This window comes from Rhinatrema bivittatum, chromosome 6 (assembly GCF_901001135.1).
Source record: "Rhinatrema bivittatum chromosome 6, aRhiBiv1.1, whole genome shotgun sequence".
NCBI lineage: Eukaryota > Metazoa > Chordata > Amphibia > Gymnophiona > Rhinatrematidae > Rhinatrema > Rhinatrema bivittatum.
The window spans coordinates 172190716-172211272 of NC_042620.1; the positions used below are offsets into that span (position 1 = coordinate 172190716).

The 20557-nt window shown below is 42.7% G+C and overlaps 1 protein-coding gene across 1 annotated transcript in view; it reads right to left on the reverse strand.

Annotated features, from left to right (window-relative positions):
* Positions 1 to 20557, reverse strand: part of MAP2 (microtubule associated protein 2) — a 752988-nt gene that overhangs the window by 56190 nt on the left and 676241 nt on the right. The gene's annotated exons all lie outside the window — the stretch shown is intronic.

Sequence of the window (20557 nt, forward strand, 5' to 3'; positions counted from 1 at the left end):
TTCCCATCTATAAAGCACAAAGTTTAGGGTTTATTTCATAGTCGTGCTCTCTCTGTTAATTCAAAGCCTCTTGTTTTATGTGCCTTATCTGCCTGTCTTCCCGAGATTGAAAGCTCCAAGGAATAGGGTCTGTCCAATATGGGCCCTATATTAAAAACTAAGAGGCCGATATTCAGATGCCATTTAGGCGGATAACTGAAAAGTTATCTGTCTAAATGGCAAAGCAGCGATATTTGAAGCTGAATTTAACTACATAATTTGGGGGTGGTCTGGAGGCAGGTGGGAGGTGTTTCAGGGTGTGCCAGAGTGGCTAACTCTGGTCATGCCATAGGGCTGTCCAAAAGTTAGCCGGATATGTGTATCCGGCTAACTTTAAGATAACCAGGTATACTCAGCGGCCTGGTTGTGCTGCTGAATATTCAGGTTAATTTAGCCAGATAGGTATATCCAGCTAACTTAACTAGCTGCTCCACGGCAGAATATGGGCCCCCCCCCAATGTTTATATAAGTTAGCCAAATAACACTTATCGGGCTACTTTAATGGGATATTCAGCAGCATGTCTATGCTGCTGAATATCCGTGTACATAAGTTTATTGGCTAACTTTAGAACTACTCTATAGCATGACCAGAGGTAGCTGGGTCAGCTAACTCTGACTATTGGATTTCTTTTCAAATCTATTGGTTCTATCACCTGAAACTTTTTATGCAAACTCGTGAATCAATCTTTAGAGTCAGGAATCTTTCTCAATGCTTTACAACAAACATCGATCCTTCTGCTACCTAAAAATAAAGCAAAAGATCTGATGGATCTCAACAATCTCAGACCAATAGCATCTCTTCCTTCCCTTGCCAACTTATTGAATCTGTTGTTGTACATCAGCTCTTAGATTTCCTCTTTAACCATGATATCCTCCACCCCTGTCAACACGGATTCCGTAAAGGCCATTCAACTGAAACATTGCTTCTTTCATCCTTTGACTCACGTCTATGCAGTTTTGACTCTAATACTGACTTTATTCTAGTCTTCCTAGATATTTCTGCTGCTTTCAACACTCTGGACCATCAAATTATTTTATCTAGTTTACAATCTATAGGTATTTCTTCATCTGTTCTTAGCTGGTTTTCAATCCATTTATCGAATAGAACTCAACAAATTAATATTGGTACTCATTCCTCCGATCCTTACATTGTGTCATCAGGCATTCCCCAAGGTTCTTCTCTCTCTCAATTCTTTTTAATATATACTTACTCCCTCTATGTCATATCATCTCTACTTTAAATATTCAGTTTAAAATATATGCTGACGACATTCAGTTTTTTGTCCCATTCAGCTCCTCTTGGTCAACTACTTTTTCCACAGTCATACTATACTTAAACACCATCGATACTTGGCTATCTCATAACTGCCTTAAATTAAATCCTTCAAAAACAGAAATTATTCATTTAACGTCGATAGCAAACCCAACTAATAGACCCCATCGCATCTCCGTTTCAATGGTTTCTCTATTCCTATCTCAACTCATGCTCGCAGTCTAGGGGTGATAATAAACTCTGACCTTTCATTAACACAACACATTTCCACAATAGTAAAAAATTCTTTTTACAAACTACATATGCTGAAGCACCTTTGTTCTTTGCTTTTCTACCAAGACTTTCGTACGGTTCTTCAATCTTTAATTTTCTCCGGACTTGACTACTGTAATGCACTTTATCTGGGTCTCCCCAATACAGCAATCACACTGCTTCAATTAATCCAAAATTTAGCTGCTTGTATATTAACCGGCGACCGTTAAAAAATCATATATCTCTTACTCTGTTTTCATTACATTGGCTTCCCATTAAATTCAGAATTCAATAAAAAAACTTTGTCTATCATTCATTCACTCATACATAACCCATCATCAACTTGGCTTTGCTCCATTCTGAGAATCTATAAACCTGCTAGACATTTAAGATCAAACCTATTAGACACCCCCTCAGTCCATCTTGCTAGATTAGATATTACCAGGAAAAGTTTTTTCAGTTGCAGATCCATTTATCTGGAATAACTTACCAAAAAACACTAAAAACATATTTTTTCAACTACCATTCAATTCTTACATTCCAGAATACACTTAATTTCACTACCTGCTTATCCTTAACAATCCCACCCACATTTATCTTACTATGTTCTGTTTTAATTTAATTTTATATATATGTTTTTATGGATGTTCTAATTTTATATTATTTTTATCTTTGTTTTTATTTGTTCATATTGTATTTTGTTTTTATTATATGTGCTCTTATGTGAACAGTTTTGATCAATTTTTATTGAAAAAGTGGTGCACAAACAATTTTAAATAAATACATAAATACACTCTAGCTGTATAAGTGGGAGAAATATTAGAAAATTGTCAAGTTATCCAGCTAAATACTGCTTAATATGGACTCTATGTTTAAATGCAACTATGCCTGTGTTGTCATTGTTTTTCAGGTTTTTTTTTTTTCACTTACTTAAGTGACTTCATGAGAAAAAAAAGAAACAATGTGCAAAATCATTTCTACAACTTTGTTTTTAATCAGTAGTTCTCAGCCTGTTCAGGAGGCATACCTAACAAGTCTGCTTGTCAGAATACCTATAATGAGCAAGTGTTAGACGGATTTGCATATACCAGCTCTCCAATGTATGCAGATCTAACTCATGTATATTCATTATGAATATCTTGAAAACCAGACTGGTTTTATATGCTTCCCAGACCACTGTTCTATTTGAGAGTTGACCTGTTTCATTATCTTATTGATTCTAACTGCCTCATTCTTGAAAAATGAATAGCTGGCCAAGGCAAAAAGCATTTACATAGGCTGTTAACATGCATTAGTTAGCGTGTGTTAATGGCCCATGATAACATGCAAATGAGTTTTACTATCATTAAAGTTAGCATGTTAATGTGGATGTTATAGCACCTGGAGGTGTAGTTAAGTTTTTTGAGTCAAAGGGTCTTTGTTTATTTTAGCGCTTTTTGACATGCATTATTTGTCTATGTGTGAATAGATAATTATCTATTTTGCATCTCATTACCTCATTAGCATACTTTTTGCATTTAAACTCAAAACCTAATTAATGCATGTTAAAAATACCATTCACACATGTAACCTAGATTGTGCATTCTAACAGCACTTTTAATGCTTGTGAATGCGTTAGCATACTTTAGTACATTGTTCACATAGTATAATACCTTTTCTTTGCTTTATAGGTATGTTAAACAAAAACTTCCAGACTGAAATGTTTTGCAGTTTTTAAATACTAACAAACCACAGTTTCTTACAGTTAACTTGCTATTATCATTAATGGAGTTTTGTTGCTTGCTTAAAAGGGTCTTGCTATACTACTAATTAGTGTTTTGGGAAAGCAGAAACAATATTTGTTGCTATCTGAAAGTTCATATTTGTATACTACTACTTATCAATACTACTGTCCACATTTTTAAACAATATAGGGCAGCCTTTACTTTTCCCTCATTCTTTTTGCCTTTTTTGAGATTTAACCATTCCTTGTTCAATAAGACTTAATGAAACACTGACTATTTAATAGCCTACATTTAACAGCAACTGATATTATACCTACCCTTCTCCCTACTTTGAGATATTACTGTAATGAGAGGACATATGAAAAGTGTCTTCAAATATGGGATGCAGATTTGGATTTACTTATTCATCTTTCCAAACTCATACTCAAAGCAGGTTACAAGTCAGGTTGAGTAGGTTGATCTCTAGCCCAAAGGGCTTACAATCTAAGGGCTTACAATCTAAGGACCTCATTTACTAAGCATTTTTACAATAGACACAGAATGAGAGAAAAGCCTTAGTAAATCAAGCCCTATGTTTGTATCTGGAGCAATGGAAGATGATTGTGAACTTGTCCATAAGGAGCATCAGAAGGAGAAGCAGGGTTTGAATCCTGGTTTCCCTGTTTTTCCCACTGTTCTAATCGCTAGACCACTCTTCCACGATAAGAAACATTAAATATGAAAAGAAACCTTCCAGGTATGACAGGAACAGCAACGCTGAACCTATCCCTATACAACAATCAAGAGGAGGACAAAGAAAGCGAAGATGCCGGATTGAGAATACTGGAAAGTGAAGTCCCCCATTTGGCCATAAAACTAGTAAAACACAGGCAGTAGCAGTGACATTAAAAGTTCTCTCTGCACCATTCCTGTCAGCATGCCTTTTTATTTGATGGACAAACTCTGGAGGTTAGAAGAGTGTTTTAGTATCTGGGCACATTCAGTCTTTTTGACTTTCCATAGATACAGGCAATTGGGGCAGCAACTAGTGGGATTCTATTCATGGTTTTGCGATAACTAGAAGCCCGATATGGGGCAATGCAACCACTTCAAAATGACCATCAGGAAGCTGCATGTGGCCATCATTTTCTTCTGCAGCAGTGCCAATAGCTTTTACAAATGTCAGACCCTAATTTATTTCTAAATTAAAAGCCATGTTCCTCTTTTCATTCTCTCTTTGGCTACAATAGGGCAGATGCATCAAGGTTTAGCAAAAAATGTCTCCAGGCATATCAATGAAAATATTCCAGTATATTTAATGCAGAAAAATGTTAGGGCAAAACTGGAACAATACTTTGATCAACCCTAGCACGTGAGTGTGCACATCAATAAAGGTCTCAGTGCTTATCATTACCAAGGTGTATTTAGATATCACTGTTATGCCTGCACCTCAATATTCAACTGTAGTTGATAATGTCATACAATATTATTTCCATTAGATTGCATGGGAACCCCAAACATAGATTAGTAAATGTATCACAATATAAACATTTATTTTTGCCATGTTAAAAGTATCTTTGGCTATGTGGATTTTCCACACAAAACAGAATGAGGCAGTGCTGCATCTCTGTGTAGTCGTTAGCTAGTTGATCTCCCCTTGTCTACTGATTACATTTTATTCTTTTAACTGGTTAATTGCACTTGGGTTAAATGCAATACAAAAATAAAATAAATGCATTTTCTTAGCTACTATATTGTGTTATGAGGCATTTGCAATATATTTATTCTTCATTGTAACTGGGGCAGGAGGGACCCACTTAGAAATGTCAACTGGTTTTAGATTTTACTGAAAGGCTGATCCAGTCCTGGTTTTATTTCACTGCCTGCACGGATTTGTAATTGCTACTACTACTACTACACATTTCTATAGTACTACTCCATGTACTACTCCATGTACTTTAATCCCCAGTTACTTGATCCAAGTTTATCCACCTGTTCGATGTAATTGCAGTCTGTCTTGCCTGTTTAATGTTATAATGTAAACCGAATTGATATGTAACTTTTGCTACATGAATTTCGGTATATAAAAATGTTAAATAAATAAATAAAATAAATGTACATCCAAACAACACACGAGAGACTGTCCCTGCTGTATAGAGCTTACAATCTAATCAAGGCAAACATACAGGTCAAGATACATGGAGGGAGTTTCATATAGTAAGACAATGGTTAAAATTAGTTAGTTAATGAGGCTGAAGGAAGGACAATCAAGGATAAGATTTAAAAGCAGTCACAAAAAGATGGATTTTTAGATTGGATATCTTGTTTTATTTAGTGACATCAATAGAGGCAATTGAACTATAAGCCCATGCAGGCAGTGGAGTAAATCCAGGACTGGATCAGTCTATCCATAATATCTGGAGGCAATTGGCAACCCTAGTCCCACTGCAACATCGTCTTCTGTATGTATACCTCTTGATCAAAGCACTATAGAGTAAACATGTTCTCCCATATCCTGTAGCCTGAATCATCAGGGATCCTGTTCTGATCTATTTACCAGCTATGCTGCCTTACCTCAGATTTAGGGTAGCTGCTTCTGGGGCCCGCTGAAGAGGGCCGTACATAATAAAAGTCTCTATCAAGCAAAGCAGATGCTTTGGCAACAGAGCAAGCTGAGCTGGGTCTTGTAGGTGGCATTGATATTGACTTAGGTTTATTGCCGGGAATCTTTGATAAAGCGGCGTTCTAGTCATGAGAAAACAAACAGAAGCATAAGATGAAGCTGATCTATAAGGAGAAAAGAATAAACTGAAACAATAGGGAAAAAGGATCGTTAAGTGGCAGGCTCTCTTCCTGTTTTGGAAGACTGAGTCTCAAACTCAGGTCCTCAAGAGCTGCAATGGGTCTGGTCGTCAATGAATAGTCATGAAATGTACTGCATATGGTAACTCAAGCCTGTGGCTAGTTTACGAATTTTTGGTTGTTCTGAAAGCCAATTCTGTTTGCAGCTCTTTAGAACCAGAATTTGAGACCCCTGAAAGGGTGACCACAAACTTTATAATAGTCAGGGACAGTTCTATCATGAGGCAGGGTGAGGCGGTGGCCTCAGGCGGCAGAATTTTGGAGCGGCAAAAAGTGCCCCTCCAAAACACCTGTAACGCAGCTGCCGCCTCACCTTGCCTCTAGTCAAACATCGGATCGGGCAGGGATAAACCAAACCCCTGCCCAATCTGCTCAGTGGCAACCTCAGGCAGCAAGAGTTGCATTTTTCTTGATGTCATCTCCTGCTGCCAAGGGTTTCGCGGCAGCAGGAAATGACGTCGGAAGAAATGCAACTCGTCATCTCCTGCTGCCACAAGAGTGGCGACCCAAGAAAGGAGGAGGATGCAGTGGCTGAAAAAAAGGTCTAGGACCTATGGGCGTGTGAGGGTGATTGCCTGTGTGTGTGTATATATGTATGCCTCTGTGTGTGGCAGGTGGGTGACTGCCTGCCTGGGTAGTTGGGTGAATGCTTGTGTGTGAGTTGGAGGGGGGTGAGAGCCTGTATGTGTACGTGAGAGGCTGTGTGAGTGTAGGAGACCTTCTGTATGTGCCAGTGGGAGGATGAGAGCCTATGTGTGGCTGTGTATGTGTAACTGCTTGGGTGTGGGTGAGTGAATGAATGGGTGCCTTACTGGGGTCTGTCTGTGTGAGAATGGATGCCTGCCTAGGTGTGTGCGTGAGTGAAAATGAATTGGTGCATGGCTGGGGTCTGTGTGTGTGTGTGTGTGTGTGTGTGTGAGAATGAATTGGTGCCTGCCTGGAGGGAGGGGGTGGGGAGCAGTGTGAGAATGAATGGGAGTTTGCCCGGGTGTGTGTGTGTATATGTGAGGGAGCCAGTGAGAGTGTGTGTGTCTATGAGAAAATCCGGGGGGAGTTAAGAGCTTGTGTATGAAGGGTGGGGGGAGAGAGGATCTTAGAGCCTGAGAGTGGGTCAGTGTCTGTGAGAGAGGTTGTGGATGTGTATAAGAATATGTATGTATGTATGTGTGTGTGTGTGTGTGACAGTGTATGTGTGAGGGGGTGGTGTGGTGGGGCGAGGGGGTAGGGGCAGGGTGCCATCTCATCCCTCGCTTCAGGCAGCAGATTGCCTTGAGCAGCCCATGATACTAATGGTGCACAAATCCAGTCCTGGAAGAGCACAAACAGGTCTGGTTTTCAGGAGAAACACAATAAATATTCATGAGACATATTTGGCTTAAGAAACAGGCCAATTTCCATAGCTTGGCTACCCTGAAAAACAGATCCACTTATGTCCTCCTGGCCTGGAGGCTGTGCACCCCTGTCTTATGCTGAAACTCCAGGCCTATAAGCATAAGCCCAACCACATGTGTCTTTCCTATTTTGAAAATATAGCTATATGTTGCAAAATGCTTAGCATTAAGTGATAAAAGAATATGATCAAGCTTATACCTACCTGTTACAAGTAACTATTTATAACTTACCAGAAATTAACTACACGTTTGTGTAACTATATAATTTGATTTTGCCTAGATAACAATATGTACAACTATTTTTACAATAAAATACTTTTTTTTTAAACTTTAGTTATTATAGACTGAATGTACAAGAAAAGAGGCAGGTGTAATTGTGTTAATAAAGTGGTATTTTAACTTTTGAGAGACTGCTCTTCAATCCAGAAATATCTTATAAATAGTCTCTGGTCCTTGCTATTTTGTAGACTGTCCAGTGTATTTTTTTATAAAAATTATTTGTAAATTTGTAACCAAAATAAAATTGACGAGAATATGCAATGCCATCCTCATAAACTATCCAGCAATTCATGTTCATGCCATGGATTTTCATGGTAACCTGTGAATGTTTGCAAATTTCCCCACTGACTTACATAGTAGATTCTGACTTTCTGTGGCAATGTGTGGACTGCCATAAATTCCAGCAGATTTAAAGTGTAACAATTCACTTTATTTTTACATCTGTCAAAAAAGGAACTGAAACGGTAAATTAACCAGTTACTTTACTATTTGAGTAATGAGGAGCTAATTAGTTACATTTTTCTGTGCATTTAACTATAATTTGCTAATTTTGAACAATAACTTTTATCATTCAGATCCCTGTTGAAAATGAGCTATATGATTACCCTTGCTATATTGTAGAACATAAATGTAGAAACCAGCACATTATTGTTTTCTATCACCAGGTAAGTATCCTGAAATTTAATGGAGTTAGATTTTAGATTTCTTTTGGATTTTAGATTTCATTACTTGCCTTTCCAAATTTGAGCTCAAAGGCGAATTACATTTCAGGTACATTAACATCAGAAACTCCACATTATAGGGCTGTTTCGCTAAACTGCAGTAAGCTACATTAAGCTTTTAATGCAGAAATCCTGCAGTGTTAGTGAACAGACCCTATTGAATAGCATGGGCTGTGCAGTAAATAATGCAGGCTTCTGTGTTAAAAACTCAGTGCAGCTTATTGCTCCGTAATGAATCAGCCTCTACATCAGGGCTGTCCAACCTTTTCACATGAGGGGCCATACTCTCTCATGGGGACCAGTAAGCAATATTCACAAAGATATTAATGAATTAATACATACCACTATAATGCTCATTTCTATGAAGACGTTCCAGCTAAGACTAATTTATTAGTTTATTTTTTCATTACTATATTGAGCACTTTGAATGAGAATACTTAACATAAGGATGAGCAAGCTTTACATATTGTGGACCCCTTCCATCCATACAATTGGCTGGGGTCCCTCCAAGTTGAGTTACACCTCATACACACACACACACATCATGGTTTCCTGGCCTGGTGTCAACGTTTCTCACTAACTAACCTCTTGAACTGATTGACAAGCAGCAGACAACCACACTGCCAGCTGCATGGCTGACCCTAGGGGAATGTAGAGCCCAGGGTGAGCCAGCCAGAGTGGGGACCCCCTTAGATTATTGTGCAGGGGGTAGGGAGGGTTGTTTTTTTTTCTGGACCATCTGTCACAGGCTTACTGCTCTCCTCAATGCCATGCGAACAGAACACGTGGCAGTCCTGGGTGAGAGGCATGCCACTGCTCTTTCATCCCCACTTAGACCTCAGTCAGCACTCCACCAACCCTTAAAAGCCCTATCTAGCATTCTCTTTCCAAACCACACCCCGCAGACCCCCCTTCCTCCTCAGCCACCCCCTCTCCTGCATTCTCTCCACACCAACCAAATACTCCAGCCAGCACTCTTTCCTCCCCACTAATGCCTCTGCCAGCATTCTTCCTCTCCTCACTAAAGACCCCATCAAGCGCTCTTCCCTCTCACAAAGATCCCAGCCAGTACTCCCCCCCCCTGAAAAAAACACCCCAGCATGCTCCCTTCTCCCTTTCCCCCACCCCAGCCAGATCTCTCCCCATTCCATCTGTTTGACTATGACTAATCAGCTGAATGAATCTTGCCCCCTTTTGGCCCAGGGAGGCCAATGACACTGCACTCTCCTCCGCCGACGCTGATTTCATTCTGTAGCTCTTGAGACAGTCTCTTGTTCCTGAAGCGCTGCTGATTAGAATGCATGCTCCTGACACAGCCCCTTTTGATACACTGCGGTTGAGATAAGAATCTTGATTCTGAGTCCAGATGCACGGACTCTTCAGACTCACAGATAACGCTGCCTCTTCTTTCATGTGAGCTGGCCCACAGCCATGATGTTGTTTCTGTGTGCACGGGGCCCAGGGCAGCTTCCTTAATTCATGGACCCCTCCCCTCCACCACTACTACCATCAAGTTGAAAGGTCCAGTTTTGGTCCTCTTGAAATTGCTGAGAGGCACAAACACACACTCACAAAACCAAGATGCAGACACCCCACAATCAGGCATACCCACATACCAAGGCAGTGAGAGACACAGCCACCCAGACAAACAGACACAGAGACATACAGACATCCTAGACACACAAACGCTAGGCAGGGAGGCAGGGAACCTGATGTGCATGACACAGGCAATCTTACAAGTAAGTTACAAGCAGAAAAAACCTCAGTCCCTTTTCTTCAGACCCTTTTGTTCTTGCTCTCATCAGGCCTTCATGCACGTGCATAGCATCCAAAAGTAGACATTGTAATTGGATGTGCCATATCCACTGGAATATAACTGGTGGGTTTCCGACGCTACTTCTTCCTTCATGCAGGTTTCATGCTTTGCTCACATGAGCGATGAATGATGTGTGTTGGAAAACACTGAGTTCACCAGGATAGGCTTTTCAAATTAAATACAAACTTTGTCAAGGCCACAGCTCAGCAAGTCTGTGTCCCAGGTGCACCAGCTAATTACAAACTGACAAAAGAATGTTCTGTCTGTTCAATAGCAGGTTTCATCTTAGTTCAGTTTGGCAGTGCCCATCTTGTGTTGCTCAGCCTCTATTTTGTTTGGTTCATAGTGGCATACTTAATAGTGCCCCTACAGCTGCGTTGCCTGCTAAGTTTGAAAAAAATCAGTGGCAGAACTCCATTCTGGGCCCTCCCTCAGAAATTAAGCCCTAGGAGATGGGTTTTGGGCTAATCTTTGTGGGTAAGAACATAAGAATATAAGATATGCCATACTGGGTCAGACGGTGGTCAGGTTAGAAAAATGGAGGCATCTGAGTGTCCATTTTCCTAACCCTCGCACAGTCACTTCTCCTGGGCGCCCAATGCCGAGGAAGTGCTAGGGACGTACAGTTTCCTCTAGCGTCTCCTTTTTAACGCAGAAGCTCATTTGCCTACTGCATCGTGCGCCAGGGAGAGGTGGATGGGCGCTGTTAGGATAGCGGGCCCTCAATCACGAGCGCCCGTTTTTACCATGCGGATATCGCATCGGCTTGTAGGTGGCTTAGGCTTGCCACCTTGGGACAATGGTAATGTGTGAATCTGTTACCTACTAGTTGAGGGTGAAGCTGCCTGCCTTTGTGCTGTGGTGAGACACTAGCCTGGAGATCTTTTACTTGGAGCTGGGACTGCAGCTGAGAGACTGCTAACATCTGCACACTCTTGCCAAGGACACATGAGATTGGGCTAATTAATTATTCTCTTAAACTGGGAATTCCAAATATATAATCATGAAGTGTGAGGTGGGCTAAGCTGGCACAGAGTGTTTGGAAATCATTTGATCCAAAATTGATTTTTATACTGTATGCTACAAATTAAAACAATGACTGATGTAATTGTAACAGCAGAACAATCTTTTATGTCAATCTTTTTAATGCACATACAGTGCCTTTGACTCATTTTCTCTATATGAATTCATTTTTGTTTGGGTGCATTAAAAAATTGTCATAAAAGATTGTTCTGCTACCACATCCTTCTTTTTTAGGGATCAACCATTTGGATGGTGGTTATCATCGCTCCTTTCATAGCGCCATGATGTAATTGTAAACTACTGTTTGCTTAAACTAGCACAATAAAAATCCCTTTAACCATAAAGAGGTGTAAAATAATTCTAGACCTTAATGAATTTGAGTTGAATTTTATCTGATATTTAAACAATTCAAATTATTTGTAAGATTATCTTCTCTACACAGCAGAGGCATTCTGCTCCAGCTCCTCCCAACCACACAACCTATGGGGAAGAAGAAAAGAAGGGGTGAACATGGAGCAGGCCGAGAAGAGAACAGCCACTCTGTTCCCTAATTCAGCCCCTCTCCTCCTGCTGTCCCCCTTCCCCTTCTTGTTCTGTTGGGAACTGAAGGGGTGGTGGTGATCCTGAAGCAGGCACTGCAGAGCAAAGAACAGACAGAAAAAGAGGCTGAATTAGCACAAATTTGAAACTTGTCAACAGTAGTGCTAATTGTCAAGGCTTCAACCTTGGCCTTGATGAATGGCAGTACTGCTCTCAGATTTGAAACTTATGCTCAATTAATTAAACCCCTTTTTCTGTCTGTTACCTAGTGCTTAATTTCTGGCAGAACGGCCATCTTTTTTTTTCGGGACCCAAGCAAGCAGAAAAGAGCTGGCAGTTTAAATCAGTTCTGGCTTCTCTGTAGAAACGGCGCTGAGCCAATAGTGGCACAGAATACTCCTGGCTTCTGCCAACCCCTGCAGAAAGCAAAGCAGAACATAGTGTGGGACCTGCTTACTCTCAGATGGGGGCAGCCACATGACCTTGATTTTTGTGCGATTTCCTAGCATAAATGAGGAGGTTGTGAAGGAAAATGGCCAAAGATCAAAGACACATGAGGTGAATACCTTTCAGGCCCACTGCTTGTGCTGCTACTTGTGTGATGGTTCACTCGCCCCATTGCTGCTTATTGTGCTGACTTCCTGGGCCCTGCCGTCTCTGCTCCGGTGACTACACTTGGGGAGTGGGAAGGGGCAAGTGCATGAGGGGATAGTGCATGAGGGGATGTAAGGGAGGGGGAGTCAATGATCAAATGAAGAGACCGTGAGGGTGGGGGAAGGGCAATTGAGCGAGTAAAGGGATATAGCGTGAGACAAGAGAATGAGTGAGGGTATTGGGAGAGTGAGTGAGTGGATGTGAGTGAATGAGTGGATGTGGAAGGGCAAAAGAGTGAGTGAGAAAATTGGAAGGGCTGTGGGTTTTGTAGAAGAGAGGAGAAAGTAAGTGAGGTGAAGGGGCTATAGGGTATGAATGAAGGGACTGAAATATGAATGAGATGATCAGAGTGGAGGGGGACAGTCTGATAGAGGAGATTGGAGGGGGAAGGTAAAAAATAAATAAGGGGATGGAATATGAGAAGGTGTTTTCTTCCTTCCTTCCCTGAGAAGGCAAAAAGCAGGCAGCACTTTTGAAATCCAGGGCTCTACCTGGTCCAATAAGGCTGAAGAGAGGGGTAGTAAATGCCAGTGTGCCCTCAATTCCCAAGGCAGAGAAGAGCCATCTGATTTTGGCTCAAAGCAAAGGCCTGGTTCTTACTGGCTAAGGAGAAAGGGGAGTTGCTAGACAGGATAATTATCTGGGGGTGAAGGGATTCTAGGACTACTAGAAGATTCATTTGCGGTGGTGGTGTCTGGAAATGGAGATCCAGGATCCCCAAGGCAGAGAGGAGGAGGAAGGTAAGGCGAAAGATCTCCATTCTCTCTACCCTCCTCCTTACCCCAGTGAACCTTCATCCCCAACCTAGCAGTGCTCGGCTCCATCTATCCTTTCCGCACCAGTGCTCATCAAATGAAGAATGGTTGTGGGGTTGAGCACTGCTGGTGGCTGAGGATGGAGGCTCACTGGGATAAGCAGGAGGAAGAATGTGAATAGTGTTTTCATGTATGCGTGTGGGAGAGTGTGTGTGTTAGGGAGAGAGGGAGCTCACACCCAGCCCTGGTTCCGCCCCTCGCAAAGGTCACACCTGGCCCTGATCCTGCTTTGCGTCCCTCCCACTGCTCCACATTTCCAATTCCTTTTTCTCTACAAATTAAGCCCTGTCTTCTCCACAAGACTCATACCTACAGAACCCCAGCAGATATCAGAGATGCACATTTCCCAAAACTAACAGAGAAAATCACTGATTTCCCACAAATGAATAACCAGGAAAAACTCTATAGAATCCTGGCAGAAGTAGCAGCTACAGCAGCAAAATATGTTGTATCCTGCCACCAGGACAGATATATAATCTGATCAGAGCAAATACAGAATAGCACCAGACCATGGAGATTCGAGGCCCTGCCAGCCAAAGAGGAAGCAGTATTGGCAGAACAGAGCAGTGCAGGTGGTGGGGATGCTAGGTCCCACCAGCTGAAGAAGAATGCAGACAGCCCAAGCAGCAAGGCCGGCATGGAACTAAGGCCCTGTCAGTTGAAGAGAAAACGGTGCTGGCGGAATGAAGCAGTGAAGTTGGTGAGGATCCCAGGCCCTGCCAGCTGAAAATAAATGCAGGCAGCTGAGGCAGGGGCTGTGGAGCAGGGAGAAAGAAGGAGAATTAGGTAAGTGGAATAGGGAATAGGGGAATATGGGGAAGGGGTAGAAAGAGGATGGAAGGGGTACAAGGTTAGGAGAGAAAGAAGGAGGTGGTCGAGATAGAAATACATTTAGAAAGAGAAGGGTAAGGAGTCAGGGACAGGACAAATAAGGAAGACAAAGTGGATGAGGCTGGAAATCAGGAACGCTGCAACACACACTGCTACGCAGGAGACCTGTTGATGAGGCAAATTACTGGAGTCGCAGCTTGGTTTAAATATGCAGTCGTGTGATGTCATCAAGAGGCACCGAAGTTGAGGTTTCCCACCATGAGGCCTTTAAGAATCAGACTGTCGTGCACACATGTCTATGGAGCAGCACAGCACGGCAAAAAAAAGGGAGGCTGGCAGTGTCTATGCTGCATGGGATGGTTGGCGGTGTTCTCAGCAGGCGGGACCATCTTGGGGTGAATGTGGCGGCTCATGGGAGTGCTCCGTGAGCCGCCAAACATAACAGTACTTCCTCTCCAAAGCCCCCTCCCCAACTTCCTGGGCCTGGGCTTATTGGGGAATCTTTTGTGGAAATTCCTTAATAGTTTGTAGGGCTTGGTGGTTAGACAACTGGCTCCCAAGAATTTTCCTCAGGTCCATAGTTCTTCCAAGAAATGAGGTACTATAATTTATTTTGGATGCTACACGAATCCAGAATTTCTTGTACTTCGAACTGGGTATCTTCTTCGGTGGCCACTTCAGTGGCCGAATTGGGTATCTTCTTCAGTGGTCTGCAGGAGCGGTCTGCCCAGCCAAATCAGAATGTTTGGTTTCAACAGAGAGACATGGAATATGTCACGAATCCTCAAGGATTTTGGCAAGCATATCTTGTATGCTACAGGGTCCAGTTGGCAGTTGGCAGGAAAAGGTCCTATGAATTGCAGGGAAAACTTCATAGAAGGCATCTTAAGTCTGAGGTTCTTGGTGCTAAGCCAGACTAGACTTCCTGGATGCAGCTGAGGTGCAGGACAATGTTTCCTATCAGTTTAGAACACTTTGCCACTTTGTCCAGAATGTGGGTCTTTTGCCAGAGTTCCTGGAGCTCCTGTCCTATCAAGTCAGCTGCTGTACAATTGTCAGAAACAGGAACTGGTCTGGGTTCATGGGGATGGTGCCCAAAGGGTGATGATCCTGTAGAAGTGTTCACATATTTGTTATGGGCAAATTCAACCTAAGGAAGGAGAGCGGCCCAATAATCATGTCATTAGTTCATGTAGGCTCGCAGAAAGTGCTTGAGATTTTGATTCTCCCGTTTGGTTTGTCATTTGCTCTGAAAGTGATAAGCAGAAGTGAAATCCAATGTAATTCCAAACTTCCTGCACAGGCCTTTCCAATAGAAGGCTGTAAACTGAACCCCCTATTTCTGTTCCCATGGTTTTGCTTTATATATTTTTGTTATCTAGGAATGAATAATATTGTGTTATTTTCTTTATTATTTTTCTTTTTGGTTGCCTTCTGTTACTTATGTATTTCTAATACAAGGTGTTTTTCAACTTCAGGATTCCAAGGATGACAGTGGCTGTAACAATCCCCATAGTCAAGCTCTGATACTTTTATGCATGACACATGTAGTGCTGAACCCTACATAATGCTGAACGTTTGTCTTCATCTGAGGCCAGCAGTAGCATCGCACTATTAATTCCAATGTCCATGTGATGCCAGGAAGACCAAATAGATGTCCCTTTCAAGAACCTTTTGTCATAGTTGGTGGGACACCACTGTCTTGGCTGGAAGAACTATAAAAGTGGCAGCAACAGCAATCTTGGCTGGGTCAATAATGTACTGTGGAGGTTGCAGAGTTCTTCAGTATCAAATGAGTGGGAGAGAGCATCAGCTCAATGGTTCTTATCAGTGAGCCAGTATAGTAGCTCAAAGTCTAACCAATTAAAAACAAGGACTAGCAAGCTTGCTTGGGGTTCAACCTTCGAGCTTGAGCCAAATTTTCAAGGTTTTTGTGATCCATATAAATGGTTACTGGATGCTTAGTACCTTCCAGCAGAAGTCACCATTCTTCCAGGGCTAGTTTGACCTCTAGACACTCATGATCACCAGAGAGAATTTCCTTGAAAAATAGGAGCAAGTTGGGAGAGTACCATTATGGTTATGATGTAGGAGGACAGCGCTTATGCCAAGATGAATGGCTTAAATGGATCTGGGTGGTGTAAGCACACATTGAGAGTGGACTCCTTTTTCAGCTGTTCAAAGGCCTGAATAGCATACAAGGTTCAATTCTTGGTGTCTGAGACCTTCCTAGTAGGGCCTTTGAATGGGGCTACTAAGGAAGAGTAATCAGGGATAAATTGCCTGTAGTAGTTTGTGAATCCCAGGAAGCATTGTAGCACCTTGAGGCCTACAGACCAGAGCCACTCCAATAAGACTTTTAATTTCTCTGGGTCCATCCGAAGTCCTTGATGTGAGACAATATATAACAGAAAAGGGAGTTCTTCCTGTTTGAAGGCACACTTCTGACTTGGCGAAGAGATGGTGCTCATTGAATCTTTGAAGAAGGACCTGTTTCATATGATATTGTTGCTCGGACAATGATTTCGAGAAGATTAGGATGTCATCCAAATAAACCACTACATGGGAGTAGAGCAGGTCCTGGAAGATCTCATTTACCATAAATTGGAAGACTGTGGGCGTGTTGCACACACATGTACTCCCAGTGTCCATCATGGGTGTTAAAGGTGGTCTTCCACTCATTGCCCTCTTGGATTCTGATCAAGTTGTATGTCCCCGCAAGATCCAGCTTGGTGAATACTTATGTGCCCCAAAGATGGGCAAAGAGCTTGGAGATCAAGGGAAGAGGATATCAATTCTTCTTAGTAATACAACTGAGACCTCGATAATGCAGGGATGTAATGATCCATCTTTCTTCCCAATGAAAAATAATCCAGCCTCTCCAGAAGAGGAAGAAGAATGAATAAAGCCTCAGTCCAGGTTCTCTTTAATGCATTTAGTCATAGACTCTGTTTTTGGAGCAGAAAGTAGGTATACTCTGCCTCTGGATGAAATCTTACCAGGGATCAAATCTATGGCACAATCATAAGAGTGATGAGGTGGCAGGACCTCCTCCCGTTTACTGAAAACATCAGCGAAGTTGGTATATTGTGGTGGTAGGTCTGAGATTCTAAAGTGACTGCCCGGTCTGCAGATACCTCAGGAGAGATTTTGGTGAGACATTATTCATGACAATTAGGACCCCGTCTGGTAATCTTCAACATGAACCAGTCAATGTGGAGCTGATGTAACAGAAACCATGGGAGAACCAGAATAAGCAGAAGTTAAGTGTATGGTGCCTCTGCTTCTCATCAGCAGAGAGTTTGAAATGATCCACTTGTATGGCTTCTACTAGCATTGGTCCTGACTCCGGAGGTGAGCAGTGGTTACAGGCCACTGGAAATTTGGAGCAAGAAACATGGGGGTGACAAGTTAAGCTTCTTCTCTTTCTGTCTTGTTCCTGAAACCTCAGGTCTAGTTAAGTCTCGGGCAGCCAGCTCGAGGCATTGCAAAAGTTCTTGTCAGAAAATCACAATCAGGCTGTCACTGCTCCACTAGAGTTTGGAGATCAAGGTGCGGAAATTCACCATATATTCTCCTACAGACTGGGAGCCTTCCCTTATCTGTAGGAGTTCAGAAGCCTTGGATGTCATGTGACCTGGCTCATCAAATATTTATCAGAACTCTTGCAGAAAGCATGCCAGATCCCTCCAAAATGAGTCATCTCTTTCACAAAGGGGGGGAGGCCCATACCAATGGGATGCCGCCCAGCAAGAATATAGGTTACCTTAGAAATAAGGGCATATGCAACTCAAATTGTGTCCAACATTGCTTGAGAAAACCTCTACACCTTCTGGGATCCCCATCATAGAGTGGAGGTGGAGGCAAATGGAGCGTGGGAGTAGCGGGCTGCACCATGGGTGCCAGGATGGGAGCTGGAGTAGGTCAGACTGCAATGCCTTGAAGGTAACTGGCCATGGTATTCAGTTGGTCCTGCTGCTGTTGAAGCTGGTGTGCTAGTCTGGCAATGGCAAGGGGTAAGAAGTGGGCAAGAAGAGTGAGATCTAGGCGAGGGTCAGGACCAGGCAGCAGGTAATCATGGTCAAGTCCAAACAAGAGGCCAGGTCCAGAGGATCAGGCCAAGGGTGGACAAAGACACACTAAAGATACTGGACAGGACAAATAAGGAAGACAAGGCTGGTGGAAGCTGGAGTGGAAGGCAAGGCTGGAAATCAGGAATGCTACAACATGTACTGCTAGGCAGAAGACCCATTGCTGAGGCGAATTACTGGAGTCATGGCTAGGTTTAAATATCCAACCGTGTGATGTCATCAGGAGGTGCTGAAGTTGGGACCTTTAATGCTCAGAGCGTTGCATGCACACAGGCCTATGGAGCAGTGCAGCATGGCGGAGAAAGGGAGGATGGCAGCATCCATGCTGCGTGGGATGGTTAGCGACATTTTCAGCTGGCAGGAGCATCCTGGGGTGAGTGCCGCTAACCATCCCACGCAGCATGGATGCTGCCATCCTCCCTTTCTCCGCCATGCTGTACTGCTCCATAGGCCTGTGTGCACGCAACGCTCTGAGCATTAAAGGTCCCAACTTCGGCACCTCCTGATGACATCACACGGTTGGATATTTAAACCTAGCCATGACTCCAGTAATTCGCCTCAGCAATGGGTCTTCTGCCTAGCAGTGCATGTTGTAGCATTCCTGATTTCCAGCCTTGCCTTCCACTCCAGCTTCCACCAGCCTTGTCTTCCTTATTTGTCCTGTGCTTTCGGGAGTGCTCCGAAAGCCACCAAATGTAACACCTCTCAATGGCCTTCAAGTCCCAAATCCTCAATAGTCTTAGAAACATAGAAACATGATGGCAGAAAAAGACCATATAACTTATCTAGTCTGCCCATCCACCCAATAATATAGCTTTACAATTCCATCACTTCCTCAGAGATCCTCTGTATTTATCCCATGCTTTCTTGAATTCAAATACCGTTTTTACCTCCATTGGAAGGCTATGACCCCATCATATTTCCCCTATCTCGCCTTTCCTCTAGGGTATATTTGTTTAGATCTTTGAGTCTATTCCCATATGCTATAGAACAATGATCACTAACCATTTTAGTAGCCACTCTCTAGATCAACTCCAAACAGTTCATATCCTCCAGAACTGTACTTGGTATTCCAAGTGAGGTCTCACCAGGGGCAATATCTCCTCCCTTTTTCTGCTGACCATTCCTCTCTCTATGCAGCCAAGGATTTTTCTGGCTTTCTTCATCTCTTTATCCACCTGTTTGGCTATCTTAAGATCATCAGACATGAATACCCTCAGATCCCGCTCTTCTTTCATGCTTAGAAGCATTTCACCTCCAATACTGTACCTCTCCCTTGGGTTTTTGCAGACTAAATGCATTATACTGCATTTTTTAGCATTAAATCTTAGCTGGGAGACCTCAGACCATTCCTTGAGCTTCACTAGGTCCCTTCCTCTTATTTTCCACACCTTCCTGCCTGTCTACCCTGTTCAGAATTTGGTATCATTGGCAAAAAAAGCAAATCTTCCCCAATAATTGTTCAGTTATGTTAATTACAAAAATGTGAAAAAAAAAACAGTCCCAGAACCAATTTGCCATCAGTTTGCCTTTCTTCCCCAAGCAGTGTGAGACAGAGAGAGAGAGAGAGAGAAAAGGAGCACCCTCTGTTTAATCACTGTACCTAGCATATTTCTTAGTCAGGCCAGAAACGTAGATAGAAACATAGAAACAGAAATGACGGCAGAAGACCACCAAATGGCCCATCCAGTCTGCCCAGCATGCTATGCACATTTTTTCTCATACTTATCTGTTACTCTTGGCTCTTAGTAACCTTTTGGTTCTATTTCCCTTCCGCCCAGACCATTAATGCAGAGAGCAGTGTTGGAACTGCATCTATGTGAAATATTTAGCTTAGTTAGGGGTAGTAACTGCCACAATAAGCAAGCTACACCCATGCTTATTTGTTTTCCCAGACTATGTAATTCAGTCCTTTTTGGTTGTTGTCTGTATATAGATCCTTTCTTCATTCCCCCTGCCACTGAAGCAGAGAGTTATGCTGGACATGCATTGAAAGTGAAGCATCAGACTTTCTCCTCTGCCGTTAAAGCAGAGAGCTATGCTGGATATGCGTAAAGTATCAGTCTTTCTCCCCTGCCGTTGAAGCAGAGAGCTATGCTGGATGTGTGTGAAGCATCAGTCTTTCTCCCCTGCCGTTAAAGCAGAGAGCTATGCTGGATATGCGTAAAGTATCAGTCTTTCTCCCTTGCCGTTGAAGCAGAGAGCTATGCTGGATATGCATTGAAAGTGAAGTATCAGGCTTATTTGGTTTGGGGTAATAACCGCC